This window comes from Puma concolor, chromosome A1, assembly GCF_028749965.1.
Source record: "Puma concolor isolate L17-30 chromosome A1, mPumCon1.1.hap2, whole genome shotgun sequence".
NCBI lineage: Eukaryota > Metazoa > Chordata > Mammalia > Carnivora > Felidae > Puma > Puma concolor.
Window position 1 is genome coordinate 27,309,033 of NC_141667.1, and position 10,104 is coordinate 27,319,136.

At 42.3% G+C, this 10,104-nt stretch overlaps 1 pseudogene; it reads left to right on the forward strand.

Moving 5' to 3' along the window:
* The first annotated feature begins 5,014 nt into the window (after positions 1 to 5,014).
* LOC112860447 (L-lactate dehydrogenase A chain pseudogene) lies at positions 5,015 to 6,100 on the forward strand (annotated as a pseudogene).
* Positions 6,101 to 10,104: the final 4,004 nt, after the last annotated feature.

The following is a 10,104-nucleotide window of genomic DNA, read 5'->3' on the forward strand; positions in this document are numbered from 1 at the left end:
TAGGTCTATTTTTAATTTTCTGAGGAACCTCCACACTGCTTTCCAGAGTGGCTGCACCAATTTGCCTTCCCACCAACAGTGCAAGAGGGTTCCCATTTCTCCACATCCTCTCCAGCATCTATAGTCTCCCGATTTGTTCATTTTGGCCACTCTGACTGGCGTGAATCCTCCGTCATCTCTATCTGCTTTAGGATCTCACAAGAGTCTAGTCTTCCAATTCCTTTTTTAACCCTCTGTCCCAGGCTGCCTTTTGCTTTTTTTCTCACCAAGGCTTGACTTCCATGGCTGATCAGTCGAATTTCTTTTTCACTTACTTAACGTTTCTCCATTCCTACAGCCAAAAGACTGAGCACTGTTAGAAAAAACTATAGAAGTGTAAGAAGTGGTGTTTTTTCCAGTTCATGATCTCCAACTCAGATGCACAATCATTTATCCTCATGAGTAGTTTCTTTATTCAATCCATCCATAGCTGTCACTACTTTCTTCAAATCTGCTACATCTCTCTACATCATCTACATCTCATCTACATCAGACTAAATCTATCTAACAGACTGTGGAAATCATATGACTTTATGTTTTCAAATGTCACTTCACACTTCATCTACCGCCCTCACTCTCAGGAGGCTACTAGCTCTCTTCTTACTTCATGAAATCTGGAAACCTATATCAGTGCTTCCCTCCTTCTCTCCAGTGAATGAGGTCTTCTTCCTCTTATTTTGAGGCCAACCATTCTATTGGAGATCTTGATCCTGTGGGAGAAAGTATGGTATAGAGGCAAAGGTGTGAGCTTTGGAGCCAGACAGTTGGTTAATATCCTAATTCTGTCACTTACCAGTTAGGCAAATTTGTTTAATTACTCTGAGCTTCTTTTCTTATCTATAAAATGTAGATGATGCCTCTTTCATGAAATTGTTATAAGGAGTCAGTAAGTTTTATATGTAGTATAAGAAAAGTAATGTTATTCTCATTTCCTCCAGTACTTTGCTGCAACAACTCTCTCTGGAGGAATTCATGTGTTCAAGGCAAAAAGCCATTGGGATCCAACTATGGAACTGGGGCTTCATTAGGCAGTGATCAAGGAGGACAAGCTCCCTGTCCTCATGGAGTTTACAGTGCAGCAGGAAAGGAAGAAATCAAGTACTTACAGTCCTGATGTATAGTGCGGCGGAGGAAGCATCGGGATGAGGGAAACAGGAATAATCTGCAGAGTCATGGAAGGCAGATCAAGAATGAAGGCCTGAATGAAATCAGGGGCTGTGGAGAATAAGAGGAAGGAATTGACAGAAGAGTTATCAAGAATGAAGAGACTGGGCTTGGGAGGAGGATGGGGAGAAAAGTAGCGGGGAATACGAGGTAGGGGTTCTGCAGAATTGAGGGCGGAATGACTGAAGGATGGAATGGACGTTGAGTGAGTGAGAGGTGGTGTTGTCCCAGGAGGGAGAGATCATTATATATAGATTTACAATGGCCTGCTTGAAGTGATGTTTATTTGTCGACTTTGAAACTATAAAGTCATGTGCTTTCTCTAGGCTCTTACAATATTCAATCTGGGAGAGACTTAGGTAAAGCAGTTTCTTCATGGCATGACTTCTCAGAGTGCATTATAAATCTCCAGTGACTCCAGAACTCCTGTTATCAAAGGGGACTCTCCTCTGGCTACTAGAGTAAGGAATTCAATTCCCTCTGGGAAAGCCCCATCTAGGAGTCCAGGTAGTTATGAAAAATGAAGGCTATTTTAATTCCAGGCAGCAGAGGGCAACGTTGGCCTCCTTATCCAGATTGATAGGTGCTTCAGACAAGGTTAAAGTTAAAATCCCATTAAAATGACCTTAGGGCCAGTTTGAACTTTAAAGGAAGATTCTTTTGTTTCCTCCATGGTTACATCCCAAGTTCATCTCCATTATTGCTGAAAATTAGCCTTGAGAATTGTTGAAATGAGGTGTCCATCGAGGTGCCAAAACAAACTCAGGTGGAGATACCTTTCGGAGTTGCCTGCTTACCGGGGAAGGGTAATGGAATCAAACAGCATTCTCTGATTATTTACATCTTAAAACGGGACCTTGCACTGGTCATTCTCAGATGCTCCTTATTATAACCATATAAGATTATGTTTCATATTTGTAAATATTTATTATTATAAGTTAAATGCAAGCTCATTTAGAAAAACTAGAAAACACATGGGGTGCCTGGGCAGCTCAGTCCGTTAAGTGTCCACTTCACTTCAGCTCAGGTCATGATCTCACAGTTTGTGGGTTCCAGCCCCGCATCCGACTCTGTGCTCACAGCTCAAAGCCTGGAGCCTGCTTCGGATTCTGTCTCCCTCTTTCTCTGCCCCTCCCCTACTTGTGCACTCTCTCTCATATGCACCCTCGCTCTCTCTCTCAAAATTAAATAAACTTAAAAAAAAATAAAAAAGAAAAACTGCAAAATACAAATAAGGAATAAAAGACTCATAATTTCATAGCATGGATGATTACTATTATACTTTCTTGTATATCCACCCACACGATTAGACTTATAGATAGGGATTATATGTTACCAGTTTAATTACCTGATTTTCACTTTTGATTTATATCCCAAACATCATTTTGATGTCTACAGAATGGACTGATAACTAACTGTAACATGTTAATTTGATCAAATTCCTATACTTTATCATTTAGCTTTCTAGATCTCTAAAATTATGTACAGGGATTTTGAACCAACTTGTAATGCAGTCTTCTAATCTATTTTTTAAAAGCTTTCTTTTTTTTTCATTGTTTCCCTATTCATAGATATTCAACTTTTGTGATGGTTATGTTTTTCTCCATACCTTTCTCCAAATCCATACAGTAATGTACAACCATCTATGCACTTACATACATTTTTTTTTTAGATAAACAAAAAATAGCATTATAGGATACACATCCTGCCATCCTGCTTTTCTTGACTAACAGTATACAGTGGCTACACCTCCAGTTTGACGGGTATAGATCCATTTTATCCTTTAAAAAAATTGGGGCGCCTGGGTGGCTCAGTCGGTTAAGCGTCCGGCTTCGGCTCAGGTCATGATCTCACAGTCTGTGAGTTCGAGCCCCACGTCGGGCTCTGTGCTGACCGCTCAGAGCCTGGAGCCTGCTTCAGATTCTGTGTCCCCCTCTCTCTCTGCCCCTCCCCCACTCATGCTCTGTCTCTCTCTGTCTCAGAAATAAATAAACCTTAAAAAAATTAAAAAAAAAAAAAACTATACACAATTCCATTATATGTCTTTCTTACAGCTTTATCAGAGATTCTCTTACTGATGGAAACTTCAAGTTGTTGTTTTTTATTTGTCTGTTTTGGGTTTTTTGCCACACAAACTATGCTGCAAATGTCTTTTACATACACTCCTATATAAAGGCCCTCTTATTTCTGTAGAGTAGTTTCCAGAAGTGGGGTTGCAAGGTCAGAGGATCTGTGTGTTTTTGTGTTGTAAGCTCTGTTTAGATCGCCTAAAATCTAAGAGATCCTTGTTCCACATAATCACTTACCTAACAAAGAAAGACAACTTTGCCAATGTGAAGGGCAAAAAGTGCTAACTCATTATTCAATGATTTTGTTTCTCCTAGAACTAGGATATAAAATTAACCCATTGAATGACAGAGATGCGTGCATTACCTCCAATCTGAAGACAAGAGATGGCAGAGCCATGGCTGTGCCTGGGGTTTGATGAAGTGTCAAATGAATTTGCTGCCAGGCAGGGCAGCAGTGGATTGTGCTGTGCACCGTGTCTGTCCCCACCTGGCTGTGACTCCAGAGTCATGCTTCCCATCCTGCTGCCCTGCACTGGTGTGCAGTTGCACAGGCAGCTTCGCCTCACGGGAGCTCCTTCCTCGTGTCCAAACTTGGAAAAGGAGCAGCGCAGACAAAGAGGCCCAGCTGATGCTCAACTGTGGCCAGACAATATGAAATGACACAAAAGTTTATGATACATGGAGTTCCTGTTATAATAACTAACCGGAAGGAAACACTCTTTTTCTATGGCGTTATTCCCTAAAGAGGATCAGGAAGCCCTGTTGCTAAGAGACCTTGCAGGGACATTTTAAAGTGCTCATTTTAGTTAAATGAGGGCATCAGTGACTGGGGATTAGCTACATAGGGATGGAAGTAGAGAGGGGGAGATATGAGGATATAAGGGCTTTAGGGTTTAGGAAACAATACCCCTTTCTACCTCTCCTGGGTGTTGAACCAACTGAGAGAAACAGAGAGAGAGAGAAAGAGAGAGACAAAGTCTAGCAGCTGGAGAGTCCATTGTTACCTTTATCACTGATAAACTGTTCAGAGCACAGCCACATATCTGTCATGGCAGTGGGCTGGCTGTCCCTTCTCTACAGAGGTAGAAATAAATTCCTCCATCCAGAACAGGCAGAGCTGCAAAACCCTCTCCTGATAAAATGTGAGGCAGAGCATTTTCTGGACTCGTTGGCTTACAGTTGGTTAACTAGTTAGTTAACAGGAGGTGGCTCTTCCTCCTACCCACCCACCAGATTACCCCCTCCCTCCCCCTTAGAGAAGGGAAATGAAGATAGGTGAAGAGAGGAAACAAGGGATTGAGTCTAAATAGGAGGAGGGAATTAACATTCTATCAACAGTTGTTGTTTAGACTCTCTTATTCAGAAATGCTCCAGCCACTCAGAATGCCCAGGTAAGTAATAGAATGCCCAGGGTGGGTGTTTAGGCTCCAAAGTCAAAGCTTCAGACTGGATCTCTTCTCTGAAATGTATATGGGACTCTGAATTTTTTTCTGTAGCCACTGTTTTCGAAAGTACCTCCTGTTGGGAACCCCACCTGCTCATAACTGACTGCATAGACCCATGGGCTTTGTTTATGTGATCTGGAATGAATAGCTTCCATACACCAGCAATTTTCAGCAACTGCTTATACTTTAACAGAAGAAACAGTGCTTCTGTTCTAAAATTTCCATCTGGGGAGGGGAGCCACTGCTGCCAAGTCCGGACCCAACACCATGCGCCTTGGACGCCCACCCGCTGATGTGCATTCCTGATTCCTCTTGGCTCTAAATCCAATATGGCAACTCTCAAGGATCAGCTGATTCAGAAACTTATTAAGGAAGATCATAACCCCCAGAATAAGATTACCGTTGTTGGGGTTCATGCTGTTGGCACGGCTTGTGCCATCAGTATCTTAATGAAGGACTTGGCAGGTTGAACTTGCTCTTGTTGATGTCATGGAAGACAAACTGAAGGGAGAGATGATGGATCTCCAGCATGGCAACCTATTCCCTAGAACACCAAAAATTGTCTCCGGCAAAGACTATCATGTGACTGCAAACTCCAAGCTGGTTATTATCACAGCTGGGGCACGTCAGCAAGAGGGAGAAAGCCATCTTAATTTGGTCCAGCATAATGTGAACATCTTTAAGTTCATCATTTCTAATATGGGTTGTAAAATAGAACCTAAACTGCAAGTTGCTTATTGTTTCCAATCCAGTGGATATCTTGACCTATGAGGCTTGGAAGATAAGTGGCTTTCCCAAAAACCATGTTATTAGAAGTGGTTGCAATCTGGATTCAGTCTGGTTCCATTACCTAATGGGGAAAAGGCTGGGACTTCACCCATTAAGCTGTCATGGGTGCATCTTGGGGAGCATGGAGACTCTAGTGTGCCTGTATGGAGTGGAATAAATGTTGCTGGTGCTTTCCTGAAGAATCTGCACCCTGACTTAGGCACAGATGCAGATAAGGAACAGTGGAAAGAGGTTCACAAACAGGTGGCTGACAGTGCCTATGAGGTGATCAAACTGAAAGCCTATACTTCCTGGGCCATTGGACTGTCTGTGGCAGATTTGGCAGAAAGTATAATGAAGAATCTTAGGTGGGTGCCTCCAATTTCCACCATGATTAACGGTCTCTATGGAATAAGAGATGATGTCTTCCTTAGTGTTCCTTGCATCTTGGGACAGAATGGAATCTCACATGTTGTGACGGCAACTCTGACTCCTGAGGAAGAGGCCCGTTTGAGGAAGAGTACAGATACACTTTGGGGGATCCAAAAAGAGCTGCAGTTTTCAAGTTTTCTGATGTTGTACCACTTCACTGTCCAGACTACAACCAGATTTTAGTTGGAGGTTGTGTATATTACCCTTCTTACCTGATCTGTTACTCAAGTACTAATATTAAAATAGCCTAGGAAAAACCTGTTTCCTAAAGTTACAAATAGGCATGGTTCACAAAACCCTGAAGCTACATCCTGATGCTGGATGAGACCCCTCTTCTTCTAAGTTGGTTAATGTAAACTAGCTCTACCACCTCAGAGGCACCACTGCCAACGCTGTGTATGCTGCTGTTGCTTTTCAAACCAGATGTGTATTTACTGTGTGTTATATTACTTCTGGTTCCTTCACCCAACATGCCCAGTCCACCTTTTTTTTTTCTCCAGTCAATCACATCCTGGGATCCAATGTATAAATCAGTACTGCATCTATAGTGCATAACTGTTCTAAAGGATCTAAAGGATCTTATTATGTGTACTATGTATGTCAGAATATAGTGTACATTGCCTTATAATGTAAAAAGAAACATCTACATATAAACAATGCAACCAACAATGTATCTAAGTGTCATACCAACCAACTAAACTACCAAATAAACTTGGAACAGTGAAAAATAAAATAAAATAAAAATCTCCATCTGGGATCATCCTGGGCGATGTGTAAGCTGGACATGGGAAGGGGTGGCCACGGGAGCGGGAAGCTGAGGATCTGGGTTCCAAAATCCAGCTCTGCCCCAACTAGGAGTGCTTGCATCCATCCTCCCTGTGGGCTTCAGTTCCATTTCCTGCACAGGATGAGGGGCTCGAATATGGGGGCAACCTTTCCACCTTAACACGGGTTCATTTTTTTTTCAAGTTTATTTTTTTAGCTGAGATAGAAAGAGGAGGAGAGAGAGAGCATGAGTGCACACGAAAGCAGGGGGAGGGGCAGAGAGGTAGGAGAGAGGGAGAACTCCAAACAGGCTCTACACTGTTAGTACAGAGCCAGATATGAACTCAGGAACCGTGAGATCATGACCCGAGTCGAAGTTGGACACTTAGCCAACTGAGCCACCCAGGTGACCCTAAACACAGGTTCATTTTAAATATATAAAGGGAACACTCTTTACTAATGATATGCCTATGTTTGTTTGTTTTTTAATTAAAAAAAAACTTTTTTAGGGGCTTCTGGATGGCTCAGTTGGTTAAACAACTGACTTCGACTCAGGTCATGATCTCACAGTTCATGAGTTCAAGCCCCACATTGGGCTCTGCACTGACAGTGTAGAGCCTGCTTGGGATCCTCTGTCCACACTCTCTGTACCTCCCCAGCATGCTCTTTCTCTGTCTCTCTCTCTCTCCTGTCTGTCTAAAAATAAAGGGGCAGAGAGAATCCCAAGCAAGCTCCATGCTGTCAGTGCAAAGCCTGACTTGGGGTTCGAACTTGCAACCTGAGCCAAAATCAAGAGCAGGGAGCTTAACCGACTAAGCTCACCCAGTGATATGCCTATGTTTAAAAACAAAAACAAGAACAAAAAACCTGGGCAAAGTGGATGTGATGACATATCAGATAAAGAATAAATGTTTGTAGATTACAGGATTGACAATTACTATTCTCCATCAGGATTCTTAGTAGAAAACCACAGAATTCCCTCTAGCTAGTTCAAGTGGAGAGGAGTTTATTAAAAGGATACTAAGCGGTTCACAGAGCCTGCTCTGGGGAGGGAGTCTACCCTCACATCTCCTTGAAGGTTACCTTGTAAAGCTGGGCATCCCTCCCCCACAATCCTCCAGCCTCTCTTCGGCAGCTGGATTCTCTTGGTGCTACCTTCTTCCTGTGAAAATCTTGCTCTTTGTGCTCTAGCTTCGGGGGAGAGGGGTGGCTAGTGGAAGGCTTCCACCTTGAGGATGTAGCAGAGGGGAGAGGGGAAATTGTCCAGGTTGTAGGAACAGAATTCAAAAAATATTGAGTGACAAAAAACACGGCAAATGTGCATGCCCACTGTTGCTATATTGTCCCACAGGAGACAGAAGACTGAAGACTGGAATTTTATGCATCACAAAGCATTTGATTTTCATGTGTGCCCACACATCAAAGAACCAGAGAACCATCCTATATTAACTTGGCATCACAGTTCTTGTAATAAGGACTTAAAAAAAATTTCAGTTCTGGCAAATGGAAATCATGACTTGTTCATGGCTCTGAAAAAGGACACGTTATGTTAAATTAGCCATTGACATTAATTCAGTGTGCAGCTAAATGGACAAGTTGAATTACGCTGTCTTCAAGAGGGTTTTTTGTGGGGAGGGGAAGTGGTCAAGTAAAGAAGTTAGCCAAAGAAGTTGTAGCTGGGATATATCTAGTGCCTTAACTTCAAGATAGGAGAGAACTAATTCTAGGTATGCTCGGGCCTGAATTAGAAAGACCACAAAACCCCACACAACATCATTTGGCTAAGTCTTCTTTCTCTCCCTCCTTTGATCCCTCCCTTCCTTTCCTGAAAAACTCAGCCCAAATATTACTTCATGGGATTGAGCAAAATAGGCATCTATCGCAGGGGGTGAGGGGCAGAATTAAGGCTGGGTGTCAGAGCCTAAATGGGGTGAGGAGGGATGAGGTTTGTGGGGTAATGGGGAGGTTCGTGGGGTCTGGAGTCGACGACCAAGAAAAAATTCTTGAAGACATCTTTGGTGCAAAAAGGTGATTTTATTAAAGCACGGGGACAGGGCCCATGGGCAGAAAGAGCTGCCCTGGGACGGTGAAGAGACACTGGTTAATATACTTGGGAGGTGGGGGAGGTAAAGTCAAGGGTAAGTTTCCAATGGGATTTTCATATACTAAAGAAGACTCACAGACTACTGGAGGCCTAGCTATTGTCAAGCCAAGGTTCTTTTTCCCCTCTAGCAAAGCATTAATAATACTAAGAAGGTAGGGAGTTCCTGGAGAAACATTTTGCTCTGCCTGCCTCGAGTATCTGCCAATGGGCTGCAAATTATAAGGAAATTTAATTTTATCTGCCATTTCCTTCTGCCTTTGTTTCCCACATGAAGGAAGATACCTGTGTGGGTGAGTGACAGGGCTGAGGCAGAGGCCCAACAACCCTGGGTGAAGATGGCATCCAGTAGGGGTGGTGATGGTGGCTCAGAGCAGGAGGTCTGAACACATGTGAAGTAAAGAGGCGTCTGTGAAGGTGGGGGTGGGGTGACGGGAGATAATCCAAGAAGTAAATCCATGGAGGATGGTGAGAGCCAGGTTTCTCACAGTCCAAGAAGTGAGAAAACTCACATAAGCCCTGTGATATTCATTTGGAATTGGAGATATCAGTGTGGATTCATGATTTTCAGTAAATATAGACAGAATAATGAATATAGATATAAAAGTTTATGTATACATACATACTCACACAGACGCCACCTTAAACAGATGATCAAAATAACATTACTAGTGAGGGGACACTTTGAAATTGTGTGCCACTTGATGAGATTTACCGAGAAGAACATGGCATCACTTCTGTGATACCCCTGTCCCAAACAATGACCTGAATCTAATCATGGAAAGTATCAGACAAATTCAAACTCAGAGATGTTCTACAAAACAACTGGTCTGTAATCCCCAAACATGTCAAGGCCATAAAAGTCAAGGGAGGACTGAGGAACTGTTCTAGACAGAAGGAGAATAGGGCAACTAAATGCCATGTGTGATTCTGGGTTTTATCCTTTTTCTTTAAAGGATATTATTGGAACAACTGGTGAAACTTGAATGGTGTCTTTGGATATGTATCAGTGTTGATTTCTTGACTTTGATGGTTGTTTTGCAGTAGGAGAATGTCCTTATTTATAGGAAATAAGTATTCAGGGAGGATGGGGCAATGGGTTGAGGGGGAAAAGTTCTTTGTACTATTCCTGAGAGTTTTCTGTAAGTTCAATATTATTTTAAAAAATCTATTAAAAGATTTATGTATTTCCCTAAAACTGCTTTCGGGATTTAAGAAATTACTAACTTTTTTAAAAACTAAGTTACATACTGAAAATTCAGTCTTTTTGGTGGTTTAGTTCAATGAATTTTGACGAACATATACAGTAATGTAATCACTA